Source organism: Chlorocebus sabaeus, chromosome 11, assembly GCF_047675955.1.
Source record: "Chlorocebus sabaeus isolate Y175 chromosome 11, mChlSab1.0.hap1, whole genome shotgun sequence".
NCBI lineage: Eukaryota > Metazoa > Chordata > Mammalia > Primates > Cercopithecidae > Chlorocebus > Chlorocebus sabaeus.
The window spans coordinates 20,516,051-20,543,042 of record NC_132914.1 but is presented as its reverse complement, the minus strand read 5'-3'; the positions used below and the strand labels follow the sequence as shown (position 1 = coordinate 20,543,042).

Genomic DNA, 26,992 nt, shown 5'->3' with positions numbered 1-26,992 from the left:
TTTAATATCTGAATATATTAGATTAAAACGAGCACTTCCATTATTTCCCAAAGGAATTACAATGGGTAATCTACGTGGTTTTTGTGTGTGCTACACATTGGCATTCATAACATGCTTTGATTCACATCAAAACCTATTTGCTTTAAATTTGAAAAAGACCTTATAGAAAGCATCCAGCTGCATTCTTATAAATAGCATAAAAATTCCCTAGAAGGGAGGATTAAGTTGATCATGTCAACTTTATCCTACCCTTACATACAATAACCACTTCATCAATCGCACAAAGTCAAAACAAAACCAAGGAATAGGTCTTTCTCTTAACCAGTCTAGATATGTCAACCTCTCCTTTGCCTAAATGCTAGTATACAATGCAGTGAACACTCACTTGGCCTTGCTTCCAATCCATGGACAATTCACTCTCTCATCTATATTTCTCAATATGATACCCTTTCAGTATGTTTAGGAAGAACCTTGCTGGTACCTATGATACCTGTCTCAGAAAAGTTATGAGCATACCCCAGACATCCCTGTTCACATTGATGTTAACTTTTTTCAGATAAAGTTCACTCTGTTGCCCAGGCTGGAGTGTAGTAGCATGATCACCCCTCACGCTGAGAAAATCGTCCCACCTCAGCCTCCCAAGTAGCTGAGACCACAGGCACGTGCCACCATGCCCAGTTAATTTTTGAAATTTATTTTTTGTAGAAACAAGGTCTCACTATGTTGCCCAGGTTGGTCCTGAACTCCTGGGCTCAAGCAATCTGCCCACCCAGGCCTCCCAAAGTGCTGGGGTTACAGGCATGAGCCACCACACCTAGACGATACTCCTATTTTATTCAGCAAATGTCTCAATATCTTGCCATATACCAGCACTAAACCCTATATAAAGCAGACTAGAAATATGAGACAATATGTAGAATAAAGTGTTACAATTGCTACGATAGCATTAGGTACATGGTTCAACCAAGAGCAAGGGAGAAAACTGTCAAATTTACCAAATACGGGTAGCAAGTTTACTATTGTAAAATACGTATTCATATTTATCCTTCAATGACCTTGAAAGTGTTTTTCATTTTAATATATTGTGATTGAGGGATCAAGTGAATAGTCCAACCATTTTTCTAGCCTTGATTCTCCTTTTACTCCAGCATTTTTTGATATAACATAACATACAGAACAGACATTCTTATTATGGTGTTTTATTATGTTTAACTAACATGAAATAGCATTAATTAAATTACTAGTATACAAAGCTATCATACCCTCCCTTTATGCCACTGTGGGGGGCTGTCTTGTGAATATGTCATGTTTGTGGCAATCCACCATCTTTTAAACACTATTCTTATGTTGCAACATTTTTGCACATTCTCATTCCTGTCCCTTCAATGAAGAAACCAGAACCGCAGTCTTTTTTTTTTTTTTTTTTTTTTTTTTTTTTGAGACAGAGTCTGGCTCTGTCGCCCAGGCTGGAGTGCAGTGGCCGGATCTCAGCTCACTGCAAGCTCCGCCTCCCGGGTTTACGCCATTCTCCTGCCTCAGCCTCCGGAGTAGCTGGGACTACAGGCGCCCGCCACCTCGCCCGGCTAGTTTTTTGTATTTTTAGTAGAGACGGGTTTTCACCGTGTTCGCCAGGATGGTCTCGATCTCCTGACCTCGTGATCCGCCCGTCTCGGCCTCCCAAAGTGCTGGGATTACAGGCTTGAGCCACCGCGCCCGGCCAGAACCGCAGTCTTATTTGCAGCTGTATAAAAGTATGTAACGCACCCACACCCAGGACTTCAGTCTGGAAGTTAGTGATGTTACAAAGCACATGTACTCTCTCTTTCACAGCAACAGAAGTATCTGGGTTTTCAAGATCAGCAGCCCCAGAATTTTGCACTCCAGGCCCCAGTACTATCAGTGGAATTTGCAGTGTCTAGGACAAAATGCAACGTCTGTGCTAAGCGGCAGCAGCATTGGTGTCTTTGCTGGAGTAGCCACCAAGGTCTGGTTTGGGCACTGTTTCTGGCTTGGTAGTGGCTGAATCAGATACCCTAAATCTATTGGCAATTCTTTAATGCCAAAGATGTGTATATTTTTTAATTTTATTTTCTTTTTTATAATAAAGATTTTTTTTAACTTTCATTGTAGGTTCAGGGGTGCACGTTCAGGTTTGTTATATAAGTAAATTTACGTTACAAAGGTTTTGTTACACAGATTATTTCATCACCCAGATAGTAAGTCTAGTACCCAACAGTTATTTTTTCTGCGCCTCTCCCTCCTCCCACCCTCCCCACTCAAGTAGGCCCCAGTGTCTGCTGTTCTCTTCTTTGCATTCATGGGTTCTCATCATTTAGCTCCCACTTATAAGTCAGAACATATGATATTTAGTTTTCTGTTCCTGCATTAGTTTGCTAAGGATAATAGCCTCCAACTCCATCCAGCTTCCCACAAAAGACATGAATTTGTTCTTTTCTATGGCTACGTAGTATTCCATGGTGTATATGTACCACATTTTCTGTAACCAATCTGTCACCAATGGGCATTTAAGTTGATTCCATGTCTTTGCTATTGTGAACAGTGCTGAAATGAACATTCACAGGCATGTATCTTTGTCATAGAAGGATTTATATTCCTTTGGGTATATACACCCAGTAATGGTGATGGCAGTGGTGGACTGTCTGGAGTGGCAGCTGCCACCACACCAGCTGTAGCAGGGAAGCATGGTCAGGGATGCATGTTCCATGCAGCTACCGGGAGCCAGAGAAAACAGGGAGCTTGGCCCCTTCTGAGTTGGGGCGGGAGCTCCCCAGGTACACTGCAGCCACCCAAGCTGTGGCTGTGGACCCTGACATCCCTGTGTTCTCAGGGCCCAGGAGCAGGCGGGAGGCCTACCCTTCTGGGCTCAGCTGCGGCCACCGAAGTCGTGGCTGTATATCGAGGCCTCCCACTCCACGTAGCAGGCAGAAGCCCTGCCCTTCCAGGTGCAGCTGCAGCTGCCTAAGTTGTGGCAGTGGACCTAGGCCTCCCTGTGCTCTTGGCAGGGGCAGAAGCAGGCAGGAGCCTCATGCTTCCAAGTGCAGCTGCAGCTACCCAAGTTGTGGCTGCAGACCCAAGCCTCCCACACCATGGAGCAGACAGGAGCCCCACACCCCCAAGGCATGGCTGCAACCACCCAAAGGGCAGCTGTGAACCCAGGCCTCCCTGTGCTCTTGGGGCCCAGGAAGACCCACTCTGCCCTTGCAGGCTCAGAAGGGCCTTCTCCCACTGCCTGGCTTCTCCCTACTGTTGGCACCCACTCTGATCTTAGAGCAAAGTCAGGACTGAGCCCAGGCACTGTCACAGCCTAGCAAGATGTGCACATGCTCAGGGCAGTTCTGACTCACCAGCTCCCTGCTGCCTTGTCCCGCTCCAGACTTTGGGCACTGACAATCATCGGAGGGAAGCTGAGGTGGGAGCTGAGGGCAGCTCAGCACTGGCCTGTAGGCGTCCGTTGGCACAAAGATCCTGGGCACCATGAAAAGCAGTGGGAGAAAGACAGGCTCCTGGGCAGAAGGAAGTGGGTACCCAGTGAGGCTCCACCTTCAGGCCAGGGCCTGAAGGCTGGGGGCTGGGCTGCCAGTCTCACAGACCGAGTAGAAACTTGTGGTGTCTTTTCCAGGTCTGCCCATGCCCGTCCATGGACCAATCGGTACTCACTTCTTCCCCTTTGAGGCCCATAAAAGCCCTGGGCTCAGCCAGAGGTGAGCAAATGTGGGGACAATCAGCTGCAGACAGGAGCTACCCAGTCCAGGGCCTCCTCTCTGCTGACAGCTGCAGATGTCAGGCAACCTGCCTGCAGAAAGGAGCAAGCCACTCCAGGGCCTCCTCTCTGCTGAGAGCTTCAGAGACAATGGGACAACCTGCCTGCTGGGATGAGCTTCCCACTACAAGGTCTACCCTCTGCTAGGAGCTAAATGCTCATTGGGCCACCCTGACTGTGGAAAGGAGCTACTCACTGCTGGTCTCCTCTGAGCTGTTCTATTGCTCAACAGAGCTCCTCTTCATCTTGTTCGCCCTCCACTTATCTGTGTACCTCATTCTTCCTGGTCACAGGACAAGAACCCAGGACCTCTCAAATAGTGGGGATAAAAGAGCTATAACACAAACAAAGCTGAAACATGCCCCTTGCTTACCGTGTCATGGGTGAAGAGAAGGAGAGAAGAGCTGCGGCCCTTCAGGGAGCCCAGACCTGAGAGCTCCCTGAGCCAGGGCTGTGACTCTCTCTTTAGGGCCCTGTGGTTCCTGGCATCTCCAAGCTTCCAGGTGCCACCATGTTCCCAGTGTCAGCTGTGGAAGTTGCTTGCAGTGCACCTGGTCCAGTCACAGCCTCGCAGAGAGCTGGAGCTGCCCATGCCAGCACCTGGAGTCGCCCACCCCACTGCAGCAGCTGGTATGTCTGACTGCACAGTGACCAAAACCCATGCTCACTCACAAACCCCTCACTGCTCTACACCTGGCTTGCCCTTGACAGGGATGGGATCGAGGCCAGTAGCATGAGCCAAGCACAGCCTGCCAGGCTGAGTGGACAGAACAAGCCCAGTGGGCTCGACAAAACTCAGGCAAAGGCACCACCAGCCACAGAGGTTTCTGGCCAGAAAAGCAGCACCCCAAAGATCCCATGACAATGGGATTGCTGGGTCAAATGGTAGTTCCATTTTTAGCTCTTTGAGGTATCACCATACTGCTTTCTACAATGGCTGAACTAATTTACACTCCCACCAACAGTGTATAAGTGTTCCTTTTTCTCCACATCCATATTTTTTTATTTTTTATTAATAGTCATTCTGACTGGCATGAGATGGTATCTCATTGTGGTTTTGATTTGCATTTCTCTAATGATCAGTGATGTGGAGTTTTTTCTCATATGCTCATTGGCCACATGTAAGTCTTCTTTTGAAAAGTGTCTGTTCATGTCCTTTGCCCACTTTTTAATAGGGTTGTTTTTCTCTTGCAAATTTAAGTTTCTTACAGATGCTAGATATTAGACCTTTGTTCAAAGCATAGTTTGCAAACATTTTCTCCCATTCTGTAGGTTGTCTGTTCACTCTGTTGACAGTTTCATTTTAATTTTTAAAAATTATTTAACAGTATACACAGGGAAAGCACAAACACAGTCCCCCCTCCCACCATGACCACAAATTACGTAGTTAAGTTTCTTGCATTTGGGAAAATCACAAGGGCCAGCACACCCAGAGTGCAATAGGTGAGCCTTACTCTGGGAAAACCACCTTTGGGATCACAGTATCTCCCCTGCTAGGTAAGTAAGGTAGTTTCCTTTGCTGTACAGAAGCTCTTAAGTTTAATTAGATCCAATTTTTCAATTTTCACTTTTGTTACAATTGCTTTTGGCATTTTTGTTATGAAATCTTTGTCCGTTCCTATGTCCAGGATGGTATTGCCTAGGTTGTCTCCCGGAGTTTTTATAGTTTTAGGCTTTACATTTAAGTCTTTAACCCTCTTGAGATGATTCTGTATATGGTGTAAGGAAGGGGTCCAGCTTCAATCTTCTACATATGACTAGCCAGTTATCCCGGCACCATTTATTGACTAGGGAGTTTTTTCTCCATTGCTTGTTTTTGCCAGCTTTGTTGAAAATCAAATGGTCGTAGGTGTGTGGCCTTATTTTTGGACTCTCTATTCTGTTCCACTGGTCTATGTGCCTGTTTTTGTACCACTAGCATGCTATTTTGGTTGCTGCATAGCTGAGCTAAGGTGGATTTATTGTTGGAAGCACTGACACATTTCCAATGGCTACAGACTATGGAGGGTGACTTCCCCTCAAGATTATCTATTTCCAAATCCTCCTAATGATCACAGAGCAATACACTTGGAGTACTCCATTTTCTACCCTTCAGGAATACAGACAATGCATGAGTAGTTCCTAGTTCTCTTAGCAGCTTGCCCTCCTACTTCTCCAACTGTGAAACACTTAGCTCCAGAAGCACTGAGTCAGCCTTGGAAAAAGAGACTACCTTTCTTTGCTTCTTGATATGTACACTCTTTCATTTCCCTCCCTTTAAATCTAAGCATACCATACTATTAATTATCTAAATTATCTGTTTCTCTCTACTATTTTTCCTCTACTTCTATGCCAGTTCTCCCTGCAGTATAAGGCATTTTTCAGTTCAACAGTCTCTGTTTTGATAGCCATGGTCTAAAATATTCTCAGAGTTTTAAAAGTCTTAGATATTTAAACTTTCCCTTTTATTTCTTAATAGACCTGATAATTTCATTCAGAGAGAAATTCCCATAGGGAAATTTTATTACATTTCCCCTAATAGATTTATCCTGTTGAAGTGTTTGTTCATGGGGTCTATCCATTATTATAATAGATTCTAGAAGTCTATTTGATATCCATGTGGTTTTCTGTGGAATACTAGCTTTAGTGGTTTACTTTTTGCATGGTATATACATTTTTTTTTTTTGACACTTTAACATTTTCACTTGCAAACAGAAGTCTCCACAGGTTGTCACTTTTTTTTTTTAAGATGCAGTCTCACTCTGTTGCCCAGGCTGGAGTGCACTGGCATGATCTCGGCTCAATGCAACCTGCGTTCTTCGGGTTCAAACAGTTCTCATGTCTTGGCCTCCTGAGTAGCTGGGACTACAGGCATGCACCACCACACCTATTTTTTTGTATTTTTAATAGAAATGGGGTTTTACCGTGTTGGCCAGGCTGGGTTCAAACTCCTGACCTCAAGTGATCCACCTGCCTCAACCTCCCAAAGTGCTAGGATTACAGGTGTGAGCACCGCACCTGGCCAGCCGTCACTTTTTATAAGCGTACGTATGCATGTGCAGAAGCATACATACTCATTTTTGCTCTGAACTCTTGGAATTTATAATTCATCAAGACAAGACTGAAATTTGCTTTTCCACACAATACATGAAAGAAGGCATCACTGATCAAAGTGTAGTATAAAGAAAATGGAGGAAAGGGTTATACTAATTAAGAAAACAAATTATTCTCAAGTCCTTGAACAGCCTTCATTCATATAAAAAATACTACATCAGCTCAGGCCAGTGGCATCTCATACCACATGGAGACTATGTGTGGGATTGAAAGAGCTCATTTTGATACTCTGTATTAGGTATTATAATCTACCCACCACTTCATGGATATTTGGTCCAAAATTCTGTGGACTGACAAACCTAATTACTTCTGCTTTTTTGTTTGATGTTGCTATACATTCAAATTGAGCGAGTACAATTTAGGAAAAAAATCAAGTGACACAGAAATTAAGCAGAATAGAAATGAAAGGATACACTCTTTCATTGGCCATAGACACTCCCTTTCTTAAATGAAAGCTAAAAGTTGGATTTTAGAATAGGGGTAGAGATGACAAATATTAAGAAGCCTTAATCAAAGGGCACATAGAGGATCTTGGCACTAACTCTTTATGTTTCCGGTGTGAATTATAGGACAGTGTGATTTCCACTGTACAGGGTAGGTGGGAATGAATATTTTTCATCATCTACAAAAGAAGTCAAAACTGATATTTGACCTCAGAACTATAAATGAATAATAGAATTATGACATGTCAAGGATTATTCTAAGAAATTTACAAGTATGTCACTTAATCCTACAACAACACTAAAATATATCTTTATAACCTCATTTTAAAATGAGGTACATGAAGGGTAAGTAACTTCCCCAAGGTCATACAGTAACATTGAATTTGGGACTCAAACTTAGACAGCCTAAGCCCAGAGACTGCTTTATTTGATTTATAGTATTATCTCCCTACTTTTCCTCCCAGGTCCTTAAAATTATTTGACATTATATATCATAGACTTCTAAGTGTATGATTGAAGGAGAGGCAGGAAGAAGAGGGAAGAAGGGGGAATGCTTAGAAAAATATCTAGCATAAAGAAATTTTCCTCCTCTGGGCTTGAATGAAGCTATTACCCCAAGTACAAAATTGTGAACCAATTGTACTCAAATATTGGTAAATACAGATCCTGGCAAAATCTGCTTCCAGCTGTTCAAGCTAATTGCTTTTCATTTTTTGGACTGGCTTTTTCAGACATAAGTGATATTTTTAGCTGTGTTTTTCATTTGCATCATCAACTTAGATTGAACAAGAGGCTATTCCTTTAACAGTCAGCCAAATCTCAATAATTAACCACGTGCTTCAACATAAAGTGTATTTCACCTGCAGTATATACAATTGAGAATTTCTAAAGTGTGCTCCTAAGGCTCATAAACTTCCCTGTGCCCAAATCAAAAACATGCACATGCACTTGACCCTTGGTAACCTCATGTTCTGCATGTGTGTTCTCTGCAGTTAATTTCCTGATGACTAGAGTCCATAAAGCACAACTGTGAAGAAAGCACCTTGGTAAAACAGACTTCCTAAAGTAATGAAAACGATCACTTCTAGAAGTGGAGTCCCATAGCATCATTAATTCCACAAGCAGGTATTGAGTGTCTACTTTGTAATACAGGTCATGGAAATACTGCACAAATAAACCCAGAGCCTGTCATCAATGGGCTCAGTCTATTTTATAAACTAAACAAGAGAGTCAAATGTCATGATACGGTGATAAATATTATAATCAAGAAAGCAAAAGACACTATGAGTCCAAAGGAGGTATTCAGATGAGAGATACAGGGAGTATATGAATCATACCTTGGGGTTAGATAGGGAAAGGCTTTCAAAATAAAGGGCACTTAAACCAGATTTGAAAGAATAAGAAGAATTTAGCTAGAGTGAAGGGAATTTGAAGCTCAAAGAACATAATCAACAATACATAGCCCTTAGAAAACTGTCAAAACAGTAAACTACAGGTAGACTGGTGTATGAAATGATAATGTGCTTATGGAGGTGTGGGGAATGATAGAACTGGAAAGACACACCAAAGCACGAAATATTTTAATCATACCAGAATTAATCCCTTCTCACATTGCTGATAAAGACATATCCATGACTGGGTAATTTATAAAGAAAAAGAGGTTGAATGGGCCCACAATTTCACATGGCTGAGGAGGCCTCACAATCATGGCAGAAGGTGAACGGCATGTCTGACATGGCAGCAGAAAAAAGAGAAGAAAAGAACAAAGTGAAAGGGGTTTGCCCTTATAAAACCATCAGATCTCATCAGAATTATTCACTACCATGAGAACAGTATGAGGGAAAGCACCCCCATCATTCAATTATTTCCCACCAGCTCCCTCCCACAACACATGAGAATTATGGGAGCTACAATTCAAGATGAGATTTGGGTGGGGACACAGTCAAAACATGTCAATACCCAAAGCCTTTTGCCCTAATAAATAGAGGTTGTGAATTGTTCACTGATACTCTCTGATGGTTGCATATCCCTTCAGTTAAATAAGTATATACCAAAGAGCATAAGTAGAAAACCATGGCACAAGTTTTGATGAAACATGGTAGACCGAAGAAACAGAAAATTGAATAAATGAAACCGTAATATTATAAATGGACCAAAAGAGATTAATAAATAAAAACATAGTGATCCACAGGACAATAAGAACACAATGGATATAACAGCAAATGAGAAATGTTTACGAAGTTTTAGAAGATAGAAAGCAAATGGAGGATGGTAACTGACTTAATGGGTCTAAGAGAGCTGAGTGCATTCAGAGGAAGAATGAATCTGACCCAAGATACTACACTTCAGAATCCCAGAAAAGCCTAGGGAATAGAGGCAGAGTGTCTAGGAAAATGGTTATGAGGGTTGGAACAAGTACTACTCCTATCCTTGGAGAAAAATGGAAAGTCTGCCATGGAAAATGTGAACCGTAAAGGCTCTGAAAAGGCATGCATGCCACCACTCCCAACTCTGTGCTCACTGAAGGAGCTATTAAAGCACTCTCTATTGTTAAGCCCTTATGTGACTCCAGAAACCTCAGTAGTGCTCTCCCAGCATCTGCTATCAACCAACCAGAGTTCGCACTTGAGATAAAAATGCATTTGGCTTCCCTGATGTAAACAAGAAAAGACAATCAAGGACTGGATCCTGAGAAACAGGTTCTCAAACATCTCACAAACCATCAGCTCTGTGTGTGTGTAAGTGAACATAGATGTGAACCCGGGATGAAAGTATTGTAAATTTATCTTAAACCAACCATAAAGCATGTCCACATCCATAGTCTTTGCTAACATTCCTTCCCATCTGGACATCTACAGGAGCCTCACAACTGCTTTGCCACACACACTCAGGACCCTCTATCATCCATCCTCCAAGTTGCATCCAGAGTAATATTTCCAAAGCAGAGACATGGTTGTATCACCCCTCATCCACCCTCACCCCTGCTATTAAAATCATTTCATTGTTCTTAAAATAGACCACAAGATTTTTGCCTGGTCAACAAGCCTCAGGGTTTATCCCCTGATTCTTGTTCTTACTCTTTAGCTACATAATTCCTATTCATCCTTTAGATCTCAGCTTTAACAACGTATACATGAGAAGCCTTCCATGAATGTCAGATACTGTTGTAGCACCATGTCCCTTCCCTGCATAGTACTTCCCAATGTTATCATTTTACACGTGGCCGAGTGACCCATTGCTTCAATGACTATCTCTACTGCCAGTCATTAAGCTCCATGAGTTCAGAAAAAATAATTAAAGTTAGTTTTTGTTTTCCCAATACCTAGCATCATGCATGGCACCATAGGAGGTACTCACTGTCTATTTATTTAATTTGGTTGGCTTTGGTGATCTGGATTTTTATAATGTATTTTCAGTCCTAGAAAATATGTCTATGGAAAGTATTTACTAAGAGTTTATTTTCATTATAAAATGAATTAATATGGTTAAATAGACAAGAAATAACACTTGGCAAATAGTATGACATATATTTCAATAGCCACTTTAATTTCATGAAAATTATTCCATCATTTCCCAGGAAATTTGCAAAGCATTATTGAATAAATAGTCACATCACTTCCTGAAATTACATCCAGCTGGAAATCCTGCTGACTCCAAAAATAAGAAAACGAGAAATCTTTTCTCCCCTTGAATTGGATTTGCAGGCTGCTTTTCAAAAATATTACAATCCTTATTGTCCTCAGTATTGTTTCAACAGTCATTAAGAATCACATTCTCATTTAGCTAGCTATGTGAAACCCTCTTGTTTTCCACCTCTAAGTAGCCCTTCTCTATACTATAATAGGTTTTAAATTAGGACCACAAAACTACTCTGGCAGTTTAAATGAAGCAAAAACATCATAAAATACGATTTGCTTCATTTCTTCCCTTAATTACCCTTTAGGTGAAAGATGGGCAGTATGAAGAAGTAGCTACTTTTATGAAAATACATGATTGTATTTAGGTAATGAATAACATACAGTACTGGTCTACTAACACATTGTTGACCCAGTCTAACACAAAAACTATAATGGTATCCCATGAAATGAAAGCATCACATAAATGGTGCAGTCTTTTAAGAGCCAAATCCAAAGAGAAAGGAAGCTTAACTGAGGTGCTGTTTTCTTAGTAGTTACAAATGGCAACTCTCAGATATGAATAGTGCTTCAGGCAAAACTGTGACACGCACACATACACATACACGCGCACGCACACACACACACACACACACACAGATACACTTCCCATATATCACCCAAAGCTCCTTAGCACTTTGTCTTTGCCTTCACATACATCTCCACCCCCACTGCCCTAGACCTGGTGATTTGCCCTAATTACTTAGACCATACTCGGGTTGCCTTGCAGAAAAAAGAAATAGCCTCAGCCAGAACAAAATATCTGGACTTCTACTTTCTTGGAGTATACTTCAACCTGTGCCCCTCTAGTGAAAACAGTCACTGTTACTTATCAATGAATTCATTTGTGCTGAGATATCAATGACAAGTTCCTAGATTATGGTTTCTTATACCATATTACGTTTGACACTTAGAAGGGGGAACCAGAAATTAGAGAACCTTCAGCTAAATAACCTCTGATGGGAATTTGGGGAGAAGAAAAGTCACTGGAGGAAATCAGCTTAGGAGGGGCTATCCATCTCTTCTACCCACGCATATGTATCTACCTTTTCAAACATCCAGTAAGGAGGAAACAACAGGTGGCAGATAAGAATAAATCCTAATTGTCAGAATTTCATTCAGTTCAGTAATTGAATTGATACAGTCCATGGATATGGTCTCTACTTTCAAGAATGTTATAGTATGGGTTGCTCAATTACATGTCAGTGCTAAAGTCAAAGGCTCTGTGATGTAGATTCCACTAGAACATAAGCTCCATGAAGATAAGAACCTCTTTTTGGCAACCATAAACTCAGTGTCTTGAACTGAGCTCAATAAATATTTAGTGAATGAATGAATGCTGGTAATATGGTTTTTCAAATAATAAAACCTTTCTTAGCTCATTTTCTCCTTTACAAAATGGAAATGACACCACTCACCTCATAAGACTTTTGTGTGGATTAAATTAGATAATACATGCAGAAGTTCTTAACAAGTCTTTAGAAAATAGTTAAGTGCTCCCCTTTTTTATTAGGTAGACTATACTAATTACGATAAGAACAAAAGATACAACAAAGGGAGAATATAGTCAACCTTCAGGCATTTATAACAAAGATGGGTTCCTTTGACACAGAGAGCTTGCAACATATAGATCATCTAAAACCTATGTACAAGTGCATAGAACAGGAAAGGAAAACTGAGAGTGGAAGAGCAGGCTTAGAATCATCTACTTTGAGAGAACTAGAAATCAACTATGCTCTCCCTAAATAGCTAAGCAGAAAAGTGGTAAAAAGTAAAGTTAGTCTTTAACTCTAGAAATCCCACAATAATCTCAACATGGTAATTAGGCACATGCGTATTTGAATATACGTGGTATTCAGTCCTTAAAATGGGCATGATAATGTGGCTGAGGATCCAGAACATTCTGTTTTGTCTCCAGCTTTCACGATGCCAACAAGTCATTAATCAATTCTGTGTCCAGGTTATCTTTAAAGGGATTCTTACCAATTAAAGCAGTATTTAAGATCAGTAAATGTGGAACATAGAAAATAGAAATTAAATGAAAAATATTTTCCAGGGCTTTGCCTAACTTTGCAAAATGTCTTCATTTCTACACATAGCGTAAGTATCCCTCCCCATTAAAAATTCAAACAAGAATTCCTTTTTAAGATAATTTAATAGTGACTTATTGAATATATTATTGTATTCAGTACTATGTCAGTTTTGACTATGCTTAACAGGGTACCTAATAAGATCACTAAATCATGTTATAACCATGATTATGACAGAGTACCTAATATAATCGCTAAATGACACATGACACCATGTCTAACATAATCACTAAATTATGTTATTTTGTTTGAGTCATTATTATATATAATCTAATCCTTTACAAAAAGTCCTACCATCCAAAGTAATACACAAATACTTTAAATTGTTTCTCCAATAGGAGAAAAAAATGTACTGAGTTATTACCTTCCCTCAAACATACCACAAAATAATCAGAGCCATCTATGACAAACCCACAGCCAACATCAAATTGAATGGGCCAAAGCTGGAAGCATTCCCCTTGAAAACTGGCACAAGACAAGGATGCCCTCTGTCACCACTCCTATTCAACACACTATTGGAAGTCCTGGCTGGAACAATCAGGCAAGATAAAGAAATAAAAGAGCATCCAATTAGGAAAAGAGGAAGTCAAACAATCCCTATTTACAGACTATACCATCCTATACCTACAAAATCCCATAGTCTGAGTCCAAAACCTCCTTAAGCCAATAAACAACTTCAACAAATTATCAGGATACAAAATCAATGTACAAAAATCACTAGCATTCCTATACACCAACAGCAGTCAAGCCAAGAGCTTAATGAGGAATGTAATCCCATTCACAATTGCAACAAAAAGAGTAAAATACCTAGGATTACAGCTAACCAGAGAGGTGAATGATCTTTGAAATGAGAATTTCAAAACACTGCTGAAAGAAATTAGAGATGACACAAACAAAAGGAAAAACATTCAAGGCTCATGGATAGGAAAAATTAATATCATTAAAATGGCCACACTGTCCAAATCAATTTATAGATTCATTGCTATTCCTATTACACTACCAATAATATTCTTAACAAAACTAGGAAAAAATTATTTTAAAATTCTTGTGGAATCAACAATGAGCCTGAATAGCCAAGGCAATCCTAAGCAAAAAGAACAAAACTGAAGGCATCATACTACCTGACATTAAACTATACTACAGGAATACAATAACCAAAACAACATGGTACTAGTACAAAAACTGACACATAGACCAATGAAACAGAGAGCACAGAAATAAGGCCGCACACCTACAACTATCTGACCTTTGACAAAGCTGACAAAAGCAACAGGGAAAGGACTCCCTATTCAATAAATGGTGCTGGCATAACCAGATAGCCATATGCAGAAAATTGAAGCTAGACCCCTTCCTTACACCATATACAAAAATCAACCCAAGATGTATTAAAGACTTAAATACAAAATCCCAAACTGTAAAAATCCTGGAAGATAAACTAGGCAATACCATTCTGGACATAGGAATGGGCAAAGATTTCATGATGAAGACACCAAAAGCAACTGCAACTAAAGCAAAAATTGACAAGTGGGATTTAATTAAACTTAAGAGCTTCTATACAGTGAAAGAAACTATCAACAGAGTAAATAGACAACTTACAGAATGGGAGAACATTTTTGCAAACTATGCATCAGTAAAAAGTCTAATATCCAGAATCTATAAGGAACAAATTTATAAGAAAAAACCAAACAACCCATTAAAAAGTGAGCAAAGGACATGAACAGACACTTTTCAAAAGAAGACTTAAATGTGGCCAACAAGCATATGAAAAAAGGCTCAATATCACTGATCATTAGAGAAATGGAAATCATCACACCTGTAATCCCAGCCGTTTGGGAGGCCGAGGTGGGTGGATTACCAGAGGTCAGGAGTTCAAGACCAGCCTGACTAACATGGTCAAACCCCATCTCTACTAAAAATACAAAAAATTAGCCGGGTGTGGTGGTGCATGCCCATAATTCCAGTTACTCGGGAGGCTGAGGCAGGAGAATTGCTTGAACCCAGGAGGCGGAGGTTGCGCTGAGCCAAGATTGTGCCATTGCACTCCAGCCTGGGCAACAAGAGTGAAACTCCATCTCAAAAAAGAAAAAAAGGAGAGAAATGCAAATCAAAATCACAATGAGATACCATCTCATATCAGTCGGAATGGCTTATTATTAAAAAGTCAAAAAATAACAGTTGCTGACAAGGTTGTGGAAAAAAAAGGAACGTTTATCCACTATCGGTGGCAATTCCTCAAAGAGCTAAAAACAGAAATACCATTTGACTCAGCAATCCCATTACTGGGTATATACCCAAAAGAAAGTAGATCATTCTGTCATAAAGACACATGCACGTGTATGTTCATTGCAGCACTACTCACAATAGCAAAGACATGGAATCAACCCAAATGCCCATCAATAACAGATTGGATAAAGAAAATAAGTTACATATACAGGATGGAATACTATGCAGCCATAAAAAATAACGAGATCATGTTCTATGCAGGAACGTGGATACAGTGGGAGGCCACCATCCTTAGCAAACTAACACAGGAACAGAAATCCAAATACCATGTTCTCACTAATAAGTGAGAGCTAAAGTATGAGAACACATGGACACACAGAGGGGAACAACAGACACTGGGGCCTACTTGAGGATGGAAGGCAGGAGGAGGGAGAGTATCAGGAAAAATAACTAATGGGTGCTAGACTTAATACCATTTTAACAAGCCTGCACATGTACCCTTGAAATTAAAATAAAAGTTTAAAAGAGTTATCACCTTCTTTCAACTGGTTCATTTTAGGAATGTGTAAAATATTGAGCCAGAACTTCGTGGTGCAGTCAATATCCTCGGAAGAGAGTTGTTTTCTCCCAAATGACAGAAAGAGCTTTATTAGCACCAGAGTTTAGGCTTGTGATAAGTGGTTGAGTCTAAAAATTTGTAACAATGAAACATATCACTGGTTTTCATCTTGAAAACTGAAAATAAAAGGAATATTTCTTGGCCTAGTACCTGCAGTGTTTGACGTTTCACTCTTGCTTCCAGTTCTTTAGTTATAGCCCACAGAGAGAATATGGTAAACAAATCATTAAGCTATCTGGTTCATCATAAAATACATCCATTTGATCATTCAGCACACATTAATTAAGTACCTATTACATCCAGGAACTAGACCGATAAAAAGATGAATAAGATCTTGTAAGAGAGACAGACATGGAAACAACTGCCCTACAGCACACACAATGTGAGCATTGTAGAACAAAATGGAACGGAAATGTGGGACGGTATTCTAGGCAGCAAGACACGTATGCCAAAGACATGGATTGAGATAACCAAACGAATTTGGGGAACTGTGAGCAACTTGTCTAGGTAGACATGTGGAGTTAGGGAAGATGGTTAGGAAAAGTAATTGGAAGTATAGATTAAGGTTGAATCATGTATAACTTTTATTAATTCATGAACGAGTATTACTGGGCACTTACTATATGCTAAAAATCATGCTAGATAATGCAGTCACAGCAGGGAACATAGCAGACAAGATCCCTGCCCTAGATTCTGGTATATGCAAGGCTGAGACCTTAGTCTAAAGGCAACAGAGGTAAGCAGGGGAAATAGCACAAGCAGATTTAGAAAGGTAACTCTTTTAAGAATATAAAGAATAACTGAAACAGGAAAAACTAGACTTAGTAAGATGAGTTGGAAGACTACTACAATAGACCATATGAGTCCTGTTTCTGATCTCTTCCAAGAAATATTATGGTCTCTCATACATGAGTCTTCATCAGGAATTTGTAGAAGATTTTAATTCAAAATATCATCTCACTTGACTGAGTTCTCACAAAATGTTAGTCCTCAAACCTTAACAAATGTCTACACCAACAACATATTTTTGTTGGATCCACATCATGTTGCACCACTAGCAACTCTTAGTCATCCTGACTCATTTCCTGAACCTTCAGTTGTTTAAAGGAACTTCATTTTGTCTAAGAGTTGAGACAGACAGAAGCCACCTATAGGGGTCCAGTGAATTCTCAATATCAGGAGACCTTCCAAAGTAGTAGCTGAGTCAAAACTCCTACCCTTACCAAGATAATTAGAACCTCCAGGATTTATGATCTTACAAACTCTACTATCCATTTTGTATGTATCACAGAGTCCCCAGAACTGCCTAAAGTCCTGGAACTTGTATGAAAGGGCCTAAGAAATTCATTCTTTTTCATATGGAACTTTACATATTTACATCCATTGTTTCTTTTGTTCCCTGTAACAATCAAAGGAATAAGGCAAATTTGACATAATCAGACCCATTTTAAACATGCAGAAACTAAAACCAAGAGAGATAAAAACTTTGACTCAAAGATGTATTCTGGTGAGAAGCAAGTAAGAACTAGAATCCAGTTTTTGACTCCTGGACCATGTTTTTTGCTCTACCTCCATGCCGTCTCCTCACCCATCAATCATTGTCTCTCTCCTGCTGTGCCTACACAGCTGCATAACAATTCCTTGCTTTCTTAAAGGTTAATGAACAACCTTTTCTATGTTAATCTACCTTCCTGAGGCAATTTCTCTTGTTTTGTAATGCTCAGGCAAAGCCATCCATGTCTACCGCAAATAAAATCTCTTCTTTCTCTTCATGACTCCCTTCATCCTCCTCTCCAACCTCCTCAGGGTTCCAGAAACATTGACCTCTAGTCAACCCACACTGACCCTAGTAGGATTCAGGCTATTTTTAGATCAAGACTGACACACTCAGGCAGCAAAAAGAGCCAGTGAGACGCTAAACTCAGTATTCACCCTGGACATGAACAAAAATGGGAAGCAAGCTGGCCAGTTCAGTGTCCCTTCAGATTTATAATAAATTGTCTGAGAGAACTTGGTGAATTAGCAATGACTCCATGCCAGAAATTCTTTGCCTCAGCCAATCCTGGAACGTACTCTGTTAAACCTAGGCCACCTGAGGTTTTTCAAAAATATTACTTTCACATAAAGTTCACATAGCTCAGCCACTGCTGCCAAGAACAAGGCCTAGAGAACATACTGGCAAGCTTGGTGCTGGTCCCACTGGGTAGTCACGTGAGCTGAAAGGCAGCACATAAAAGACAGAAACTCTCCTAAGTAGGCGTCAGAAATCCTAGATTCCTTACCACTTCTGAGCCATGTGACATTGAGAGAGTCACTAGGAAGATCTATGACTACAGCTGTGGAGTGTACAGCCTTTGCTGTCAGCCACTTCTGGGACTGTCTCAGTCTCAGCCATAGAGAACCCTCTCCCCTAAAAGTCATATCCTTCTACGGGCAGCCCACAGTCAAATGACTGATTAGGGTTAAAAGGATTGGAAATGTTGGCCCAATACAAGGCGTCTCTGCCAGGCCTTTTTAGCTCCAGAGCTCCGCATGGAATCAGCTAAGACTGCTGGGCTGGGTCTACATCACAGCTAGACCCCTCTCCATGCCAACCCTGCTGCTTCTACCTCTCTTCCAAGGTTTGATCCTAAGGGTACTCCTCCTTCATGCACGACCTGAAAAATTAACACCATCTCAGAGTGTGCTTCCTGGTGAACCAAACATGCAGCACCAATAAATAAATGCCACTGACACTATTAGTGAAGTCCAAAAAAAGACACCCCAAATAAGAATCTTCTGAAAACAGAGTTCTTTTAATTAGGTTAAAAAATCTCCACAAACCATGCCAAGTCACACTATGTTGGAAGTTAGACAAGATCTCTGCTAAGCTCTTGCAGGACAAAACACAAATAGTAATAATAATACAGCCTTCTGCTTCCATTTCTTCACAGTTGAATTCCTAGATGCAATCATGGAATCAGAGAAGAGTTTCTTCTTTCTCAGCAGTTTTACCTTTCTCTACAATCCTATTAGATGTCCTATACTCCCTCCAATGCCTAATGCCTTCCTGCTCGCTAGCTCCCTCTTTCACATGAATAAGAAAAAAGTATGCAAAGGTCTGTAACTGTCTCAGACATATCATTGAAATTACATTTGTTAGTGGATAAGTATTAAGTGGGTTCTGTGGTGGCTACCCAGATCCCCACTTCAGGACTGAAAGGTTTATATTCCCCAGCAGCTGGAAGTGCTGCTGGCAGATAGCCCTCAGCTCTCCAAGAACTGCCCTCAGCTGAAGATAGCTGCATCACCCATGAACACAGCTCCATAAAATGAATGGTCAGTGCCCAAGACTAATGATCCCTTCATCCCAATTTAGGACAACTTTGAAAAGCCATCCCACCTTCTGAGCCCCTGTGAAGTTGGCTGAGGCTATGTGAAGACTGAATCATGGCCTAACTTCTCCTTCTGCCCAGTCCTTTTTCCTATCCTTCCACAAAAATTGTTAGCCCTGAAAGTACTCCCAAATAAGTCTCCTACATACTAATCTCTATTCCAGAGTCTGCCTCAGTTGGTAGCAGTAGTCTTCCAGAAAAGCAGATGCTAAGATGGAATATTGGGGTTCAAATATCGTATGGCTGGCAATGAAAATCTCATCACTGGTGGTGGATTCCTGATAATTCTAGATCCACCATACACCTCTCACCTACCCAACACATACTGGAAGAAGTCAAAAGAATATATATGAAACTGGATTCTAAAAAATCTGTATCAAAGTGGACAATACACTTGTCACTTTCACCAGTGCTAAACTAGGATGATAAACCAATAGAAAGAAATGTACTAGGACTTTGAGAATTTGAGGAAAACAAATTCTAAGAAAAATATAATTAGATGACAATTGCTGGGGACAATTGACGCTCTGGAGAAAAAAGGCAATGAAAAGCTGATAGTTATAAATCACCAATTAAAAGCTAAGTGTGGCCAGGTGCAGTAGATGACACCTGTAATCCCAATGCTTTGAAAGACCAAGGTGGGAGGATTGCTTGAGAACAGGAGTTTGCAACCAGCCTGGGCAACATAGTGAGACCCTATCTATACAAAAAAATTAAAAATAAAACTTAGCTGGGCATGGTGGTGCATGCCCATAGTCCTGGCTACTCAGGAGACCAAGGCAGGAGGATCCCATTGAGGCTGCAGTGAGCTATGATTGTGCCACTGCACTACAGCCTGAGTGACAGACCGAGACTCTGTCTCAAAAAAAAAAAAAAAAAAAGTAAATGTGCAGAGAGTTGACATTTGCAATGGGTATAAAATTTCAGTTATGCAAAACAAATAAGCTCTAGAGATCTACAACACTGTGCCTGTAATTAACAATATTGTTTTGTATTGTACACTTAAAAATTTAACAGAGCAGATCTCACATTAATTGGTCTTACCACACGATTTTCTTAAACCAATGGGGGAAAAAAAATCCAAATGTGAAACAAAGAGGACTTACACTTCTCAATTTCAAAACTTACTACAAAGATAAAGTAATCAGGACAATGTAGTACAAGATAGATATACAGATCAATGGGGTCCAGAAATAAACCCATACACTTCTAGTCATTGATTTTTGACCATGGTGCCAAGTCCATTCAATGGGGCAAAAATTGTGTCCTCAACAAGTGGTGTTGGAACAACTGGATAGCTTCATGCAAAAGAATGAAGTAGATCCCCTATACCATAAACAAAAATTAACTCAAAATGGATCAAATACTTAAGTTTAAGAGCTAAAATGTTAAAACCCTTAAAAGAAAACAGAGGTAAACATTCATAACCTTGGATTTGGAAATGGTTTCTTAAATATGGACCCAAAAGCATAACAAAAGAAAAATCAATAAATTAAACTTGATTAAAATTAAAAACTTTGTGCATCAAAGCACATTATCAAGAGAGCAAAAGGACAATTCACAGAATGAAAGTATTTGCAAATGAAATATCTGCCAAAGGTTTAATATCCAAAGAATGTCTACGACTCAACAACAAAAAGACAACCCAAATAAAATATGAGCAAATGACTTGAATAGATGTTTCTCTGAGGAAGATACATAAATAGACAATAAGCACATGTTATTCATCATTAGTTATCAGGGAAATGCAAATCAAAACACTGATATAATACTACTTCACATCCACTGGATGACTATGATCAGAAAACAGACTATAACAAGTGTTGGCCATTATGTAGAAAGGTTGGAGCTCTCTAACTGTTGGGAATATAAAGTCATGCAATCACCTTAGAAAACATTCTAGCTGTTCCACAAAAAGTCAAACATTGAGTCACCATATGATCCAGCAGTTCTCCTATGGATATGCCCAAGAGAACTAAAAACACGTTCACCAAAACAAAAACAAAAAAAACTTGTACATCACTGTTCATAATATTATCCATAACAGCCAAAAAGTGGAAACAACCTAAATATCCATCAACTGATGAATAAAATGTGGTATGTCCATAAAATAGAATACTATTCAATCATAAAAATGAGTAAGTAGTAATGAGAGGTGAAGCCAGCTGGACTTCCTGGGTCGAGTGGGGACTTGGAAAACTTTTCTGTCTAGCTGGAAGATTGTAAATGCACCAATCAGCGCTCTGTGTCTAGCTAAAGGATTGTAAATGCACCAATCAGCACTCTGTAAAAACGCACCAATAAGCATTCTGTGCCTAGCTAGAGGACTGTAAATTGACCAATCAGCAGGACATGGCGGGGACAAATAAGGGAATAAAAGCTGGCCACCCCAGCCAGCAGCGGTAACCCACTCGGGTCCCCTTCCCCACTGTGGAAGCTTTGTTCTTTCGCTCTTCACAATAAATCTTGCTGCTGCTCACTCTTTGGGTCCAAGTCACCTTTAAGAGCTGTAACACTCACCACAAAAGTCTGCAGCTTCATTCTTGAAGTCAGGGAGACCAAGAACCCGCCGGAAGGAACTAACTCTGGACACACTAACACATGCTTCATGGATGAAGCTTGAAATCATTATCCTGAGTGAAAGAAGCCAAACATAAAAGACCACATATTTTATGAATACATGTATATGGAATGTCTAGAATAGGCAAACACATAGAGACAAAACTAGATTAGTGGTTTCCAGAGACTGGAAGGAGAGAATTACTGATTGCTAATGGGCTCAGGGTTTCTTTCTGGGGTAATAAAAATGTTTTGGAAATAGTTATGATGATTGTACAACTTTGTGAATATACTAAACCACAGAATTTCATACTATGAAGGGTGGGTTTATGACATATGAATTATACCTCAATTTTGCCAAATTTGTGGTTTAGTGGGAAAAATTAAGTGTGAAAGCCAGAGTCTCCTTGGCAGCACATAAAGAAAATCTTTATGGGTACATGTGCAAGTTTGTTATTTGGTAAATTGCCTGTCAAGGAGGTTTGGTATACAAATTATTTGGTATACAGATTTGGTATACAGATTTTATCACCCAGGTAATAAGCATAGTACCTGACAGGTGGACTTTTTTTTATCATCACCCTCCTCCCACTTTTCACCCTCAGGTAGGCCCAGGTGTCTGTTATTCCCGTCTCTGTGTCCATGTATACTCAATATTTAGCTCCCACTTATAAGTGAGAACATGTAGTAGTTGGTTTTCTGTTCCTGCATGAGTTCACTTAGGATAATGGCCTCCAGTTCCCACTTATACTTGAGAACATGTAGTATTTCCTTTTCTGTTCCCACATTAGTTCACTTAGGATGCTGGCCTCCAAATCCATCTATATTGCTGTAAAGGACATGATCTCATTCTTTTTTATGGCTGTATAGTATTCCATTGTGCATATGTATATACATGCCTGTGTAATATACCCCATTACTGGGTATATACCCTTTTAAGCTCTTTGAGAAAGGCTTAACTGCTTTCTACAACAACTGAACTACTAATAATTTACAGTCCCACCAGCAGTGTATAAGCATTCCCTTTTCTCTACAACCTCACCAGCATCTGTTATTTTTTCACTTTTTAATAACAGCCATTCTCACTGGTATATAACAGTATCTCATTGTGGTTTTGATTTGCATTTTTCTAATGATTAGAGATGTTGAAGTTTTTCATATGCTTGTTGACCACATGCATGTCTTCTTTTGAAAAGTGTCTGTTCATGTCTTTGTCTACTTTTCAACGGGGTTGTTTTTTGCTTGCAAATTTGTTTAAGTTTATTATAGATTCTGGATATAACCCCTTCATTGAATATGTAGTTTCCAAATATTTTCTCCCCTTCTGTAGGTTGCCTGTTTGTTCTATTGATAGGTTTTGCTTGTTTGTTTTTGTGTTGCAGAAGTTCTTTAGTTCATTATGTCCTACTTGTCAATTTTTGTTTGTGTTGTAATTGTTTTTACCATCTTCATCTCTTCATCATGAAATCTTTGCCAGGGTCTGCGTCCAGAATGGTATTTCCTAGGTTTTCTTCTAGGATTTTTGGTTTTAGATTTTACACTTAAGTCTTCAATAAATCTCAAGTTGATTTTTGTATACGGTATATAAGAAAGGAGTCCAGTTTCAATCTTCTGCATATGGCTAGCCAGTTTCCCCAGTACCATTTATTGAATACAGAGTCCTTCTCCATTGCTTGTTTCTGTAGACTTTGTCAAAGATCAGATGTTTGTAGATGTGTACCTCTATTTCTGGGCTTTCTGTTCTATTCCATTGTTCTATGTGTCTATTTTTGTACCAGTACCATGCTATTTTGGTTACTGTAGCATTGTAGTATCATTTCAGGTTGGGTAGTGTGATGTCTCCAGCTTTGTTCTTTTTGCTCAGGATTGCTTTGGTTATTCAGGCTCTTTTTTGGTTCCATATTAATTTTAAAATAGTTTTTTTCTAATTCTGTGAAGAATGTCAGTAGTTTGATAGGAATAGCACTGAATCTTTAGATTGCTTTGAGCAGTGTGGCTATTTTGACAATATTGATTCTTCCTATCTATGAGCATGGAATATTTTTCCATTTGTGTCATCTGATTTCTTTCAGCAGTGTTTTGTAATTCTCACTGCAGAGATCTTTCACTTCTCTGGTTAGCTGTATTCCTAGGTATTTTATTCTTTTTGTGGCTTTTGTGAATGGGGTTGCATTCTTGACTTGGCTCTCAGCTTGGATGTTTTGGTATATGGGAATGCTACTGATTTTCGTACATTGATTTCACATCCTGAAACTTGGCTAAAGTTTAACAGATCAAGGGACTTTTGGGCAGAGACTATGGGGTTTTCCAGGTATAGAATCAGATCATCTGTAAACAGAGATAGTTTGATTTTTTTCTCTTCCTATTTGGATGCCTTTTATTTCTTTCTCTGGCCTGATTACTCTGACTAGGACTTCCAATACTATGTTGAATAGGCATGGTGTCTTGTTCTGATTATTAAGGAGAGTGCTTCCAGCTTTTTTGTTCAGTATGATGTTGGCTGTGGGTTTGTGATGGATGGCTCTTATTTTGAGGTATACTCTTTCCATGCCTAGTTTTTTGTTTTTTTTTTTTTTTTTTTTGAGAGTTTTTAACATGAAGTGGTGTTGAATTTTATCAAAAGTCTTTTCTGCATGTACTGAGATGATCGTTTGTTTTCATTTTTAGTTCTGTTTATGTGATGAATGACATTTATTGATTTACATGTTGAACCAACCTTGCAACACAGGGATAAAGCCTACTTGACTTTACTGGATAAGCTTTCCTATATGCTTCTGGATTCAGTTTGCTAGTATTTTGTTGAGAATTTTTGCATTGATGTTCACCAAGGATATTTTCTTGAAGTTTTTTTTGTTTGTTTGTTTGGTTGGTTGGTTGGTTGTCTCTGCCAGGTTTTTGGATCAGAATGATGCTGGCTTCATATAACGAGTTAGGAAGGAGTCCTCCTCAATTTTTCGAAATAGTTTCAATAGGAATGGTACCAGCTCTTCTTTATATGTCTAGTAGAATTCAGCTGTGAATATGGCTAGGCCTGGACTTTTTCTGGATGGTAGGCTTTTAATTACTGACTCAATTTTGGAACTCAGTATTCATTTGTTCAGAGATTCAGTTTCTTCCTGGTTCAATCATTGGAAGTTGTACTTTTCCAAGAATTGATCCATTTTTTTGAGGTTTTGTAGTTTGTGTGCATAGAAGTGCTCATAATAGTCTCTGAGGGTTTTCTGTACTTCTGTGGGATCAATGGTAATGCCCCCTTTGTCATTTCTGATTGCATTTTGGCTGGGGAGATCTTTTCTTTTTAGTCTAGCTAGCGTCTAAAATCATTGAATTTTTTTTTTTTTTTTTTTTTGAGTTTTAGTGTATTTCCTTCAGTTCAATTCTGATGTTGGTTATTTCCTGTTTTCTGCTAGCTTTGAGGTTGGTTTACTCTTTTCTAATTCCTCTAGGTGTGATGTTAGGTTGTTTATACAAAATCTTTCTAACTTTTTGACGTGTTTATGTGTTATAAACTTTCAACAGTGCTTTAGTTGAGTCCCATAAATTCTGGTATGTTGTATCTTGCTCTCATTATTTTCAAAGAATTTCTTTATTTCTGCCTTAATTTCATTGTTTATCTAAAACTTATTCAGGAAGAAGTTGTTTAATTTCCATGTAATTATAAGGTTTTCATTGATCTTCTTAGTACTAATTTTTATTTTCATTGCGCTATGGTCTGAGAGTGTGGTTGATATAATTTCTATTTGCTAAGGCTTGTTTTATGTCTGATTGGGTGGTCAATTGTAGAGTAAGTAGCATGTACAGTAGATGACAACACAAAATTGGTTCTTTCTTCCTTATGAAACTTTCCTCTCCATGTCTTTTAATTGGGGCATTTAGCCATTTACATTCAAGGTTAATATTGATATGTGCAGATTTGATGCTGTCATCTTGTTGTCAACTGGTTATAATACAGACTTGATTGTGTGTTTTGTTGTTGCTGTCGTTTGGTTTTATTTATTTTAGTGCTCATGTTCTATGTTCTTAAGTGTGTTTTCATGGTGGCCAGTAATGGTCTTTTTGTTATTTAGTACTCCCTTAAGGGCCTCTTGTAAACAGGTCTGGTGGCAACAAATTTTCTTAGAATTTGCTTGTCTGAAAAGAATCTCATTTCTTCTTTGCTTATGAAGCTTAGTTTGGCTGGACATGAAATTCTTGGTTGGAATTTCTCTTAGGAATGCCAAATATAGGCCACCAATCTCTTCTGGCTTGTAGGGTTTCTGTTGAAAGTTTCGCTGTTAGCCTAATGGGTTTCCCTCTGTAGGTGACCTGCTGCTTTTCTCTAGCTGCCTTTAACATTTTTTAATCTTTCATTTAGATCTTGGAGAATCTGATGATTATGTGTCTTGGGGATGGTCACCTTGTATATATCTTGCAGGGGTTCTCTGCATTTCCTGAATGTTGGTCTCTCTAGCAAGATTGGGGAAATTTTCAGAGATAATATCATCAAATATATTTTCCAAGTTAATTTCTCTCTCTTCTTTCAGGGACACTAAGGGGTCATAGATTTGATCTCTTTACATAATCCAATATTTCTCTGAAGTTTTGTTTATTCTTTTTGCTTTTTTATCTTCGAGTTATTTCAGAGTAGTCTTCAAGTTCTGAGATTCTTTCCTCACTCAGTAGATTCTGCTTTTAATACTTGCAATTGTATTATGAAATTCTTAAAGTGAGTTTATCAGCTTTATCAGATCAGTTTGATTCTTTCTTAAAATGACCATTTCATCTTTCAGCTTCTGTATCATTTTATTGTATTTCTTAGATTCCTTGTATTTTCAACTCAATGATCTTTTATCTTTTCCACATTCTGAATTCAATTTCAGTCATTTTAGTCATTTCAGCCTGGTTAAGAACAACTGATGAGGAGCTAGTGTGGTTGTTTGAAGGTAAGACGACACTCTGGCTTCTTAAGTTGCCAGAGTTCTTGAGTTCTCATATTTGTGGGCTGGTGTTCCTTCAATATTTGAAGTTATTGTCCTTTGGATGGGGTTTTTTGGGGTTTTTTTGCTTTTATCTTATTTTATATCCTTGGCTATTTGATTATGGTATAAGGTGGGTTCATTAGGGTGCCTTCATTTCTGGAAGATTTTAGGAGGCCAA

The 26,992-nt window shown here is 39.3% G+C and overlaps 1 non-coding gene across 1 annotated transcript; it reads right to left on the bottom strand.

The window, feature by feature from the left end:
- Positions 1-5,114: 5,114 nt before the first annotated feature.
- LOC119621322 (U1 spliceosomal RNA) lies at positions 5,115-5,286 on the bottom strand. The gene has a single exon (XR_005237873.1). It is a non-coding gene; the product is annotated as a U1 spliceosomal RNA (small nuclear RNA).
- Positions 5,287-26,992: the final 21,706 nt, after the last annotated feature.